General features: G+C 32.7%; 1 non-coding gene across 1 annotated transcript; it reads right to left on the bottom strand.

Annotated features, from left to right (window-relative positions):
* Positions 1–12,627: 12,627 nt before the first annotated feature.
* LOC120612686 (U4 spliceosomal RNA) lies at positions 12,628–12,770 on the bottom strand. Its single transcript, XR_005655507.1, has one exon. It is a non-coding gene; the product is annotated as a U4 spliceosomal RNA (small nuclear RNA).
* Positions 12,771–15,196: the final 2,426 nt, after the last annotated feature.

Below are 15,196 nucleotides of genomic sequence, written 5' to 3'. Positions count from 1 at the left end.
GCAGTATCTAAGAAACAAAAAGAACAAACTAATCAAAAACAGACTCAAATATAGTGGACAATTTGGTGATGAACAGAGGGGAGAGAGGTTGGGGGCTGGAAGAGTGGGGTGAAGGGTTAAAGAAGTACAAGTTAGCAGTTGATAGTTGAGTATGGGGAGCATGACAGAGGGAATGCAGTTAGTGTTAAATGATGGTTAGGTGGAGGGCCAGGGGAGAAAGGGAGCAATTGGGGGGGATTGTTTTATGAACATATAGATATCTAACCAATGTACCATATACTTGAAACTAATTTAAATAAATCAATTTATTAAAAAAAATCACAAGATGAGCACTATTTACTTAGCTTTCAATGGTGATAATATAGGTCACTATAAATAAATATGTATTTGAATTAGTATGAAAATACGTGTAGATTATATAAGCAATTATATTTAAAATTGATTATATTGATAGTTCTTAACCTAGTAGAGGAGGCCTGCCATGAGGGTTATGTGGTTATGTTCCAAGACACCCAGTGGATGCCTGAACTTGTGACAAGTACCAAACCCTATACTATGTTTTTTCCTATACATGCATGCAATTCATGGCTTCTCTTTGGCATATCCATATAGCCAGCATCACTGTTCTTGTGCTTTGGGGCCATTACTAAGTAAAATAAGACTTACTTAAATACAGGCACTGCAATACCTTGAGAGTTGATCTGATAACCAAGATAGCTGCTATGTAACTAATGGGCAGGTAGTATTTACAGCATGGATACACTGAACAAAAGGATGATTCGTTTCCCAGGCAGGATGGAGTGGGACAACAGGAGATTTCATCATGCCACTCAGAATGACGTGTAATTTAAAACTTATGAATTGTTCATTTCTGGAATTTTCCATTTAATATTTCAGACCGTGGTTGACCATGGGTAACTGAAACCACAAAAGCAAAACCTTGGAAAGGATAAAGGGAAACTACTGTATGTATCAAAATCACTTGGAGAGTTGGTTTGTGCCTAAGAGATTCCAATTTCACCCAAGCCCTCCAGATGTTTGTACTGGGGGATTAACTCACAGGTAAAATTTAGTGTATCAGTTTCTGTACTGCAAAATGGAGAGAATGATTATTCTCTACCTCACTAGATTTTATGAAACTCAATAAAATAATGAATTTAAATCATGCAATTCACTGGTTGCCTATAGTGAATACTTATATATTATAAATATGTAAAATAGATTTTCTTGAGGAAAGATATACATGTCTACGAGAAAATTTGTTGTTTGTCTTTGGATTGCAATAATTTATAACCTAATCTCTGAAATTTCCTGTTACCTTAACCCAGAATAGTCTCTAATGACTGTTAAATTACTCAGGATTTAGGAAATTAGAAGTTTTCTATTATAGATTTAAATGCAAGAAATTGGGGGTTATAACCACAATGTACAATAGGCAAGTGAGAATAGCTGGGAAGTGGGTTGAGTTTAACTACAAGAGTCACACAGAGTAGAGTCTTTGCTTCAAGAAAGTGAGTCACATGGGTGTTCAGCTTAGAAGATTTCTTCATAATATTGTCAGAACCCAAGTGAATCTTTTCTGTAGGCACTTAGGCACTTTTAACTCATCTCATTTCCTTTTATTTCCTTGAGTGGAACCAACACTTGGATAACAGCAGATAGAGAAGTGAGGGAACGTTAATATTAGAAAAGAGCCAGTTTTCTTAATATTTACCTAGGAATTCAGATTTTTGCTAGCTATATTGAGTTATAATTCTGCAAAAATGCCTCAGGTGAACTTAAGGTACAAATCTCTAAAAGCTCACCTGAGAGTATTAGGTTTCTATTAACAGACCCTAGTCAAGTCACTCTTCATTCTCATAATGTACCAGGTAATATAGGTCAGTAATAGAAGCGGGAAAATCCCATGATCAGATCAAGTCCGAAGGTAAAACTGCTTAACACTAAAATATATTACAAATGAGGAGCTCTTCCTTATTTCTTTATGATTGTCCTATAATATGGATGTCTGGGGAGTGATTTCTTTCATTAATAACCACTCCTCCACAATGTATTGAGATCTTAGATGGTGTAGTTCACTACTTTGCATTAGACATGATGGGAATGTCAGTAGAAAAAAATAATACATCTTCCAAATGTCCAAGAAATTGAAAAAGGAAACTCAAATCTTAAAATTCCTTAACAGTATCTTAACTATATTCAATACAAACAGATGAAAGATTCACTCTTTGCCCCAGATCTGAAAGCTTTCTAACCTTCCTTTAAGCATATTCAAGATGTATGATTTAGTAAAAAAAAAAAAAAAAAAAGTTATTATGAAAAAAAGCATAGATCTGATTTCTGATGCCCAAGGACCCAAAACCCATACTGTACACTTATAATGTTCAATGATAGATGTTATTAGAATTAACAAGAGTAATTTTACCTACTAGTAATTAACCGCCCCCAGGCACCTCCCAAATTCATGATATTGTATAATACTACATGCAAATAAATGTGCTTTGGTTAATGACATAATGACATGTAGAATCAATTGTTCTATGCCTAAAAATGAACCTAGATAATTAAAAGAAAAAATCATGTCGGAACTGAGGCACCACAAGGGCACTTACATTGTAGATTGTGTATGTGTGTAGATTATTGGGGGAAAGCAGTTTACTGAAAAAAGTGAGAAAATGATTGCTACAAAATTAGCTACAAAAACTGAAATCGTGTTTCACTTTCAAAACAACTTTCATTTCGATAAAAGTGATATTAGATATCTTTTTCTATGCCATTTACCTAGCTCTTCTCTTTATTCAATTATTTGGCAAGGATGAGTCAAAAAGCATTTAGTTTACTAAGGTGTGTGTAGTACCACTTGTTGAAATCAAAAGTGATTAATAGCATGCAAAAAAATTCTATGTGTTACATCTAATTAATTGTATTTATCATAGACAATAAATGTTTCTGCACATACTATTTATACTTTATCGTACCTAAAAACAGGTAGATTGATTTAAACAGCATAGCCACAAAGAACATTGTTAATAAAGTTAGGACGTAAAACTAACCACATCCATTGTTTGGAAAGACATGAAAAACAAATATTTTTAGGGTAAAGAAATGATTTGTATGTATATCTATTTTCTGCTTCAATTTCACTACTACTTTAAAAATATTATGCACACATCTTTTGGAGATACAGTATTTTAGTGAATCATCTAACCTATTTTGTAAAGTCCAAGTTTTTTTCCACAAATATTTGTGGTAAGTGATTAAATACCAGTGTCCAGTTTGAAGCCATCATGAATGTCGGTTGGCAGCTTGTGAGTAGATACATTTTTCTTCCTGAGGAGGTTACACTGTGCACCTCAAACACATTTGACATCAGCCCTTTTGAGAAATCATCTTCGTAAGCAGGGTGGATTTAACAGTAGCTTCCTCACAGGTTTATGTGTTTAATTAACTGACAGAACAGACCAAACAGTAGGGGCTGAAGACTTGCTAGGGAAAATAACGTGAAAGTGGAGTATAGTTTTTATTGTGTCAAGCACTATTAATAATAAAAAGTATAGAAGAAAATTAACTGAAATTTTTCATTTTTTTGAAGAATCCAGATTTCAAAATACACCTGGTCATAATAAATTATAGATCTCACAAACCACTCACTCAGTGAAAAAATATCCCAGTTTCAGACATTATATCTGAGTTCAGGTCAGTAAAGCTAAATTGAGAACTAGGGATGAGGTTGTGGTCATAGAGGTGGTGAATGCAACCGAGATTGATATAGTTTAACTCTAGCTCTCATTTATATTTTTAATATATAAACGGGAGCTCAAGAAATAGTTTCCTCATGTCATATGCTTTGTTGTACATATTTCTCCTATCATTTAATGAAATTCTCTTGTATTTTAACATTATACATATTCAAAACAGTGCTCTTATGTATATTTATATATTGTTTGTTATAGGAATTATCCACACAAATATGTAATAGTAATAACTTATATCTTATATTAAAGCATAAAAATATATTTAAATCAATACTTATATAACTTGTTACCAGAAAAAAAAACACGTGAGTTATAACAAAATTTATTTAAGAAAATAATTTAATTACTCTCAGCAGTGAGGTTTTTGTTGCAATTTGCATTTCTCATTGATAACAGTAAAAATAAATTTTGTTAAATTCAGAATTTATTTAAATCTTTTGGGTTATAGTACTTGATTCAATTTGGGCCATCTGAAAGTTTAATTTCTTTTCAGATTTTTTAAAAAAGAAAAATTTTTTAAAAAGGAATATCCTTATTTTAAGAGGAAAAAGTGGCTTTGAAGAGATTGTACCAAAGATTCTAGGGATTCCTGCATATTAAATAACTTACAAAATAGAAATTTTGAGGCACTTTTTGCAAATAATTTCAAAATAATTTAGACATGACTAACTTTTACTTTAGAATGAAATATTTGGAAAACTGTTATAGACAATTGTTGCAGGATCAAAAACCAGGTAACAAATAAGGAAATTCTTCTCCGAATCTCAAGTAATAATTACATATTAAATTATACTAGCTGCAACAAACAAACAGGACAGAGACTCATAGACATGGACAATAGACTAGTGGTTACCAAAGAGGAAGAGGGAGGGGGTAGGGGGAAGGGGGAAGTGGGAAGTTAGATGGGGTACAAGAGGTCAAATATGTGGTGACAGAAGAAAATCTAAATATGGGATGTGAACATACAATGCAATATATATATATATATATGCGTTGCCGTTAAATTGTGCACCTAAAACTTACTGGATTTTGTTAACCAATGTCAGGATAGATAGATAGATAGATAGATAGATAGATAGATAGATAGATAGATAGATAGATAGATGATAGATAGATACATAGATACATAGATACATAGATACATAGATAGATACATAGATATGTAGATAGTTAGGTACATAGGTAGGTGGACAGACAGACAGACAAGCTGCTTCTTAAAATGGTCAAATCATGCATCTGGATAGTATGCCTTGTACTACTATGTGTCTGTGGTGGGACTGACAATTCCCAATGGCTATAAAGTTTTCACAGTTGGAGGATGTGGATTTTACCTGAGGCCTACATAGACCAATCCTAGGCAAGTATCCACAATATGGTGGCCAAAACTCTTTCATCAGGGGAACTTATGAAAAGCCCTTCTGGGCCTGGAGATGATAATCCATCTGCGGAGACCTAAGAGAAGTTTGAACATGAAAGGCTAGGGAGAACAATTTCAATTCTTTGGATGAAAAGGGTTATTTGAGGGAAATATAAATATTCTAAGATCTGTCCTATTCAGACCAGAGCAGATCACCTGTACTCACCTGCCTAGTAGGAATCTAGGGTTTCCAGAATCAATGTGGGTACCTGGCCTGTGGCCAGAGAAGCCCTGTTGCATGTACCAATTGGTATTTATGCCTGACTACTGGCTATGGTAATATAGCTAATTTCTTTTTTTAATTCATCTGAAGCAAATGTGGGAGGCATCTTTTTTAATGTTCTGGACATCATTGGAAATTTATTAAAAGCTTAAACCCCTCTCTCCAAGAAAATTATAAAGTTCTTGAAGCTCTAGGTATGTGTCCCTGAACCTAAGGTTAAGAATGCTTGTCAACGGATGGTTATCACTGTTACCTTAGCTTGAAAGACTTACCTTGTCCCTAGCAATATGTCTGGCTTGGTTTGTTGTGGCCTTTTGAGATGGTGTCACCTTTAAAACATGACAAAAATGGATTTTTACTTTTGGAGTCAGACTCTCCTGTGGTAATTTAGGCTCTTGAGGGAAATAAAAATTTTAGATTTATTGTTTTGTGATCAGTGAAATGCTTAATGAGTGAAAATACAATAATGATAGTAGTATTTACTAATTGTGCTCTAACAGGTGCTTTATAAACATTATCTCATTTAACCCTCACAGCTCTCTGAGGCAGGAATATTATTGCCCCTATCATTTTACAAATGAGATTAAATAATTTGTTTGAGACCACAGAGCTAGAGTGGTAAACTCAGAATTAGAAACCATGATATGTGACTCTAAGCCCTGATGTTCTCTGTAGCTGCAATATAGACATCTTTTAATTCTTCTTTTGGTTGTCTAATTCTGTTCCCCACACTTCAAGTGGGTAAGAACTACTCAAGAGACAACCTCACATCTTTTGCCTTGATTCCCTACTCCATCTTCTCATTTTCTCTTTAAAACTCCCACCTTTGTATTCTTTTCTTGTAACATCCCAAAAGAGTCAAGAAATTGAGCCCAGATGGGGATGTGGAGGTGAGGAGTTGCTTGTGCTCTTTAGATGACACAGTCAAGGTTGATGAGCAGATGGAGTCTGATTTTTTAATTATGGGGATTATTATAGCTCTTTTTTTTTAAATCTCAGCTTAATCCTTCACTAAATGGTGAAGGTATCAACACAGAATAACTCCTGAATAACTGTTCATGTGTATGATCTAAGAGAGGAAAGTCTGGTTAGGTAAGGGTAAGTTTGAAAAGACAGGTTTGAATATGAGACAAGAAATATCAGGACAAATCTGTAACTGCCACATGAATAAGGGTTACTTAACTTTTCCCATTAAAATATTGCCTTCTATTTTTTTTCTTGTGTTTTGTCTCACTTAAAAACAGTTGCAAATATTTGTTTTCAAGTAAACTTTTAAGATATACATAGAATGAAAACATTTCAAGTCACTCTCCTAAAAGTTTAATACTATTCAGACATTTCTATTACATTAAATAACTAATAAATTTGTTCTATGCATCCAATAAATCATCATGAACTCTTGATTTTTATAAAAAATAACCCAAATAATTGAAAGGCAGCACAAAAGCTTGATCTGGAGTACAGAACAATTGCTATTTGAATATCCTTATTTCAGAGAGCCTCTTGAGTTTAATTAAAATAATTTAACATCATTAACATTTTGTTCTCAAAATAGTCTGATAGGTATTATCTTTATTTAGAGATTAGGAAAATAAAACAGGTTACATTTTAATCAGGATTTTAAAGTAAATCAATGAAAACCAGTTTTACACTAAGAAAATTAAAAGAAAAATTGAGAAAATCATCCTTATAATGAATTCTCAAACTGCCATTTTTTGCATTGATTGCATTTTGTTCAAATGAAATAGTTTTTTTTTTTCTTCTTAAGAACAAATTCCTAAAATAGATATTTTTCTCTCTTTAAGAATGGCATTATTTAATTATGGAACAAGCAAGAAGGCTTTAGACTGACTGACTCATATAACATTTCTTTTGGTACATCTATTTAAAGAAAGTCATAAAGGAGAAAATCACAGCATGGCAGCTATGTTAATGACTGATAAAAAAATATAAAGTAGAAGACTTTTTTTTTTCTGTACACAATTAACCCTTTAAAACATCTGATTAAATCGCTGCATTTGATAACAGTATTTTCCAAAATTTTTCTAAAATGAATTCAAATGCCCAAATTTGAAGACTATGCTCCACAGCTTATGACAAATTAATAAATTATTCTGAGATTTATTTACTAACTGATTTTCAAAAAAGATTTTTGGACATAAATACATAAATTAAATGTAAAAACTAGAAGTGTGGCTGTTATTGCCACTGAGAACCAAGATATAAATATATGTCATCTTTTGCAAAACTGTACACAGTTCTTTTCTCTATAAAAGGACTAGAGAATAGAAACTATAGCTGTATCCCTTTACTCTCCCATTTGCCTCTTTGAAAAAAATTTAGCCTATTTGTTTCCTAACATGCAATGCGAAAACATACTAGTATGTAATTTTCCTGAGGGAACTATTTCCTTTTCTTAAATCACAGCATGAACCTAGAAGCCTTTTTTTTTTTTTTTTAATTTCTTATTTTGGTATATCAGAAATTCAAGGGAATCTGTTTTTCACCCCTCTGGAGAAAAGAGTAAACTGGCTAGAAACTACAAGAAGCACTCAACACATCATGACGATTCTTGGTATTAGTGAGTTGCTGTGGTGATCCCCCACCAGCTGCTGTCATTTAGAATGTGAGTGCCAGAGAAACTACAATAGGTACAGGCATCCTCTTAAATAAGAAAGAGAACATTATAAACCAAACACATTAATTGGCCAAAATGTAAAATCAATAAAAATAAATGAGCTGGGAACCAAAGCAGATGGACACTGGCAGCTTGTCTCTTTTCTTCACTAGAGGTTTTCTGTTTAAAACTATCTGGAGAGATGTAATTATGTAAGCATGACTCTGCTGGTCACAAAACAAACACCATTGTTAGTTTACTATCTTGGAAAATATTCACTAAGCTAATGTGGGACTGACTTAACATGTTCTGAATTTGTCTAAGATTAAGAGTGATGGATGAAAACTTAAGTTCAGGTGTCAGTCATGGGTGTTACCAGTGTTTAGTCAATAAAAATTATTGTTTGAGCCATTAATATCTTAGTATCTTGGCATTTTGTATAATAGTTTCCTATACCATATAAAATTACCTAGAAGCCTGTGATCAAACATTGTCTAATTTCTTGCTAAGGTCTAGATTGGGTCAAATGTAAACCTTATTTGAAAAACATAAGATATAAAAAAAAGTGTTGTAATTGGAAGCGTTCATTACATAGCGTGAAGAAAACAGAATCACAGAAATGCAGAAATAGATTTTATTTTCTAACAAATAATAATGTCCATCATTTATGTTGTTGTCAATTATAAGTAAAAAAAGGTTGGCTCTCTTGATCATTTTAGTGGAACACAAACTCATGGTGATAATATTTGTATATTGTCAAAAAACAGGCTGTTCATAAGCAACATCTTTTTCATTCTTACTACATGCCCCACACAGAAACTAGGCATTAACTGGAAATATCATTCTACATATGCAGGTAGTAAATATTTCTCCAGAAAAGAACCAGTTTGATGTAAATTGCTCTCAAATGTCCAGGTGCTTAAAGTTATTATCAGTAATATAATCAATGACTGGCATATAAAAAACGTGTTTTGTGCCTCACTTCTTAAAAAAAATTACATCTACTTTTAAAATAACCATTTTATATATCCAGTCATGGAGGCATATAGAGACCAAAAAAAAAAAACAAAAACAAAACAGAATTTGTGCTATTCAGAACTGTTTTAATATGGCTAGACAAAAAGTCAAGATATAGAATAATTTTCAAATCTACCTGTATGATTATGGTACCTGGATCATTATTTTAAGAAAACCTGTTGACTGTTACTCATTGAAGTTCTTACTATTACTCTGCCTGTTTCTAAACTGGGGTGGCAGTGGGATCTAAATTTTCTAAACTCTTTTTTACATAATTTTCTAACACTAAGTTCACTAACCTCTTAAGTTTAGCTCTGATAAATACACAAGCAGCTAAAGGCTTACCATCTATGTAGATATAAGCAGATTCACCTAGGCTAACAATAAAGATGGCAGAACAGAGCAGACGTGCAGGACCTGGGCTTAGCGGCAGATCTTTACCTGGACCAAGGTCCATGGCGTGGGTACTGACTGAACACAAACCTGGAAGCCGTCTCCTCTGGAGGATGTGGCACAGACCCAGGGGATCTGCTATTAAGTGGCAATAGGTCTCTATTAAAAAGAGAAGCGCCAGGTGGAGAATTTCACCAGCAAAAGGTGAAAAGGGGAAGTCTACCAGGGAATTCTGTACCTTGGCATTGATCCTGTAAATATATACAGTCCATTTGCATGAAGTAAATCCTCATGATTGTTCAAAGACTGACTCCAGCTTCAAAGGGTATTAATAAGAGCAAGAAAGGGTCTGGTTTCGGAAAACAACAAACAATAATCACAACAACAAAAACATGCTATGGGCAATGACAAAGACAGTTGCCCAGAAAGAAGTAAGGCAGAAGTCAGTTGACCAAACTGAGGCAGATGATCAGTGCTGGTAGGCCAAGAGTGACTTCCTAACAAAGGTCAGAATCAAATGACTCTATTTCTGGAGAGAGAAAAGATTCAGCATCTGGAAGTCTGAGGAATATGCTCAGAAGCACACTGATGGTGAAAAAGGAGATTTTCACCAGTTGACTGCAAGCAACTATCTCATGTCTGACTGATATCTTTTATTGGATTTCCTCATAGACTATAGAAGTTTCCCTTCAGAGGAAGTATTAATGTCACATAAGACCTCCAATAAAGTTCCCTAGCACCTTCTTTACATAAAACCAAATTTTGCTAGTCATAAGGGGTAATTAAGAGAAAAAGCAAATGAAAAGACCTCTGCCCTCCAGAAATTTAAAATCTAAAACCTATGAAGAAAGCAATATCGATGTCCCTTCCATGTGGAGCTAATCTCAGATATTAAATGTTGGAGCTTAAAAATCTCTTACTGTACTGGAATAATAACTTTGGGGGCCATAATATCAGAGAGAGAGAGAGAGTCCAGTCCATGGCTCTAAGAACCAACCCAATACCAGAATACAACAAGCCATACTTCAATATAGTGATACTCAGCAGTTGCTTAACTATTGTGAAAACAAACAACAAACAAGCAAACAAATAGAAGAGAAATAGTAAAGGAAGCCAAAAGTAGGGATGGGGAAGGACCAGACCTATCAGAAGCATAAGAAATTGTTCTCTATACTTCCAGCAGAAGGAACCAGAGAGGATGGGGTAAAGTGACATCTATAAGCTTCGGGATAACTGCCTCATGGCAATTCCAAAATCCTAAGGAAAATGTGTCTCCAAATTCCCACTCTTTCTTCTTAAATTTTGTCTCAATCACTAAGTAAGTGTGCCTGTTATTTTAGTATTTTAAGAAAGCAGTTAACCAGATCTATCTTATTTTGATGTTGAACATTTTCTCAAACAATCTAGCTTTCTTTTTCTAAACTGAATGTATCACAGAAACCTATAAATTGCAGTAATCAGAAATGGAGCTTTATAATTTTTTTACTGAGCTTTTACAAAGATTCAGCATTAGATCCATAGAGTGACTCAAGAAGCTGGCATGGTTTTTTGCAGTCAAAATTGGAGGAGTATCTCGCTAAAAAACCTTGGGTCTGTGCCACTTCTTCCAGAGGAAATGGCTTATTGTTTAAGAAGCAAGGCTTGGAAGGACTAATTTCTAAATTCTAAACTATGATATGCAAATAAAATACTAGGTACTAATTAGGTGGTAAAAATAATAGAATAATTTTAGAGCAGCACAAATAAAAAAAATTATTTCTCCCAATAGAGAAAATTAGTGATTGGATGAAACTTGTAGCCAATCTTAAAAATCCTAATAACATAATATGATATATAAGAAAAAATAAATTGGCCATATAGAAGACAGCACATTACTCAATCAGAGAGTGATGAAGTTCCCACTATGCATTTAATACAAGGGTCTCATGGTAATGATGATTGTGGTTTCCCTGTGGGCTTCTTTTAGAGGTGGAGGTCATAGACATTTCTAAACTTAAATAGATGCATCAAGGTTAACACTCTGAAAGACAGAGAAACCTGAATTTACTTTTATCTTTCTACCGGAATAACTAGTTAATAATGGCAAGATATTTCGAGTTATGCACAGCCAAAGATTCTAGAGTCCACCTACAGTGCTAAGCATGACTGGGAATTCTCATATACCAAGTGCATCATGTAGTTACTACCCTGTGGAAAACTGCACTCACAAGACAGTAACAGAATTTTCAGAAGGGAAAATTAGATATCATAACTATGTAATGATAGAGAAATTGACTATAAAAGAATGTCAGAAACTCAAAATTTGGCACATACATGATTAAAAATATTCAATTCTTAAAGAAAACACATGTAAAACAACTGTTATCAAAACCATTGGGTGATTTTTTTCAAACCTTTTCAAAACACTTAAGCACTGGTGCATATACTTTAAAAACAAAATTTTAAATTTGAGTGCATATATATTGATACATTAACTAAATGTCATATTTCTGTATACTTAATTTGTGCCCTTTTGAACCCAATATTTTTTAAAATTTAAACTTGCTTAAATAATTAAATTCACATGTGTGACGATTTAATGCTATCTGAAAATATATTAAATATTAGTCTATATGTTAATATTTATCCAAAATTTTGCCTCTTGAACATATAAACAAAGAAGCCTTGTCACTCAGAGGTATGTGACCAAAGGGACTGTGACTATGAAGTGTAAGTTTTCAAGTCATGTTTCATGTGGAGCTGCAAAAGACTATTGTGATCTTATAAAGGAGTGACAGGCAGATATTTGAGATATGGCTGCAGGGCAGTATGACTGATTATTTTAATTAATATAACTGAATATTCGTCAAAATTAGATACTTCAAAGTGGTCATCTTGCTAGGTATTAAATACTCATTTCAATGATGCTACCATTGCACAAACCAGTATTGGATGTTCGCTTTCAATAACTGTCTTCAGATGCTACTGCCTACCCTTTTCAACATTTTTTTATAATGGGAAATTTTTGTTCAATAAAGGAAGATTGGCTTTGAGAAACTTATATGGAAATAAGTGTGGTGAACATAGGTATCTGTTTGGGGTTTAAAAATGAAGTATGACTATAAAGCAAGAATATTTTCCTAAAAAACTTTCTCACTTTGAAGACAATTCCAAAAGAAGAGTTTAGTAAATGGTTTGAGCAATGTGAAGAGGGAGGCCACTGGCTTCAATGAAACTTGAGTATCAATTCTGTAAGGAAGGCCATCCACATGTCTTATTGTTTCAAGGTGGTCATATTTTGTTTTTAATTAGCAATAATCACTCCTTGGATAAACCTCATTGGCTATGATACTGCCGCTGCACAAAGCTAAGGTGGTCATATTTTCTAAGAAGAGACAAAAGAACAGTGTTGCTCACTTTTTTATAAAATAACCCACAGGTACCTGGGACTTTAACATTTAGACTGAATATAAGATTTGACTTTACTTGCCAAAATTTCTCTCTAAAGAGGAGTTTGGCTTCTCATTCTTGTCTTAAAGGATGTTTCTAGTTTCCTTATGTTGAATGAGAAATTAACGCATGTACTTTGTGAATATGCGCTGAGCATGAACTGGAAGGCCTCGGGAGGGCAAAAGAAGGCCTTTAGCTTCTATGTACAAATATCTCTTAGATATTCTGATGAAATGAAAGAGAGTCCTACTGAGGTTTATTTTCACCCCAATGAATCTTAAGGAAATTATAGCTGTGCCCATCCAAATATCTTCACATGAAAGCTTCAGGAACAAAGTCAAGCAATTTTACAAAGTTCCATGTGAAAAATACTGTAAAATCTCCTTTTCTGAGAAATTAAATTTTCTTAAATCTTTCAAAAATAGAATGTAGGGAAAATGTAAGATTCTGAAAAAAAGAATTCTCATGTGTAGAAAGTACTGTATTGGGTACTTACCAACTTCAGAAATGATGATTGAAATATTTTGTCAAAGTTCATTCCGCCAAATCTACCACAAATAAACACTATCATGAATTAGATGTGTCTGAAAAGAGATGGTTAAAATGTTATTATAAACTCAATCTAAAACATCCACTATCTATTTCATTGAATTAATATTTCTCTTAGTAACAATATTACTTCAACTTAAATGAAAATTAGCTCTACCCTCAACCCACATAATAAAGCGAATATGACACCTATCACTAGGAAAAATTAGTCATATTTCATCTAACAGAAACTATTTTGTGAACTAGCTGCTAATAGCATTTGGGGTATTTTCAGCATGGCTATTCAATTTGAAAAATTCAATTTTTATTTTTATGTCAGATGCACGAACCTGTTTGAGGTAATGTTTTTCTAAGGTGGAAGGGGAAAATACTTTGTATATACATCAATATAATACTGCAGATTGATTTTAGCAGGGATTTTAGAAGATAGACGAGAAAAATCTTTACTTTTAATACTTTGACAGATGAGTCATTTAAGAAACAAAAAAGTACATGTGATCATGCATGAGTTAAATTCTGAGGAACAGACTGCTTTTTGTGTTATCAACAGTTTGAAAAAATTAAGCAAAATATGTGCCTAATTTCTTTTTTATTACAGTTCTAATACAAAGTGATTGAAATCATTTTGTAGTATTATTACAATTGCTAAAAAAGTAACAACTTGGGAAGTGTTTATGAAAATGTAAGCATTCAAAATCTAAACAGAGATCACAGGACTTACTAAGAGATCATATATATAATTTTTTTATGATTAAAGCTGCTTTGTCATCATTACTACTGTTACTAATAAGTTATTAGGCCCTATATGTGGAATTGCTGAAATGAACATTGTATGAAGCAAGTTTGATATGAATTCTCTGGAAGTTTAATACTTAAAATTGTGCATGAAAATAAAGACTAAGTTTGTGCAAGATTTTGGAGAGCATAAGAAAGTAAAGACAGTATATTAAGAGAAAAGATTATATATGTAATTTGACCACAAAAGGCCACATATTTAAGTGAAAACAGAATTACCTTTGAATTTTAAGAAAAGCGATAAGAATCAAATTATTATATTTTAGTGTTAAAACTAAAATAACGTCTCACTTTTTTTGCAATTTTTAAATGTGATGGAAGGGAAAGAATTTAGCAAAGTCACCTTTAATACATAACAATATGAATATTTGCTAAACCTCAAGTATTATTTATTATTCTCACTTACTTATGGGAGGGTATGAAAAAAAATTTCAGGATTTTCTTGCTATAATCATTTATTATTAAATAGAATTGTTTCAATGTAGTTTTCTCAGACAACTTAAAGAGGAGTTGAAATTACAGCATTTTTAAAAATGAAAACCAAAATGTGCTTTAACTACATTTAAAAAACTATTGAAACTTAAATGGTTAGTTATTTTATATTCTAGCTACTTACCTAAGATGAAGGGCAATCTAAAATTTCCAATGATGACCAAATTAAAAATTTATTGTATATTAAGAGAATAATTCTCAGGTTTCTTTTTGGAAACACAAATCAGCAAAGGGACTGAACTAATCAGTATAAAATTAAGAGGTAACACTTGAAAAAAATCAAATCTAATGAAAATAAAATTAGCAACAGATTTCGTCATTTAATTATCTGTATTAGGTAACATATGAAGATTTAAAGTTTTAAATTGGCTTCCAGCATTTATAAAAATGTATGCGCATCTTCATGCTTTAAAAAAGGACTATCATACAATACATAGCTTGGCAACTTTTTTATTTGTTAACTGTTCTGCTTAAATGTTTTAAGCTAATAATTAGGTATATTGAATTTA

Source organism: Pteropus medius, unplaced genomic scaffold, assembly GCF_902729225.1.
Source record: "Pteropus medius unplaced genomic scaffold, Ma_sr-lr_union100, whole genome shotgun sequence".
In the NCBI taxonomy this organism is placed as follows: domain Eukaryota; kingdom Metazoa; phylum Chordata; class Mammalia; order Chiroptera; family Pteropodidae; genus Pteropus; species Pteropus medius.
The sequence above is the reverse complement of the archived record's forward strand: the minus strand, read 5'-3'. Positions and strand labels throughout refer to the sequence as shown.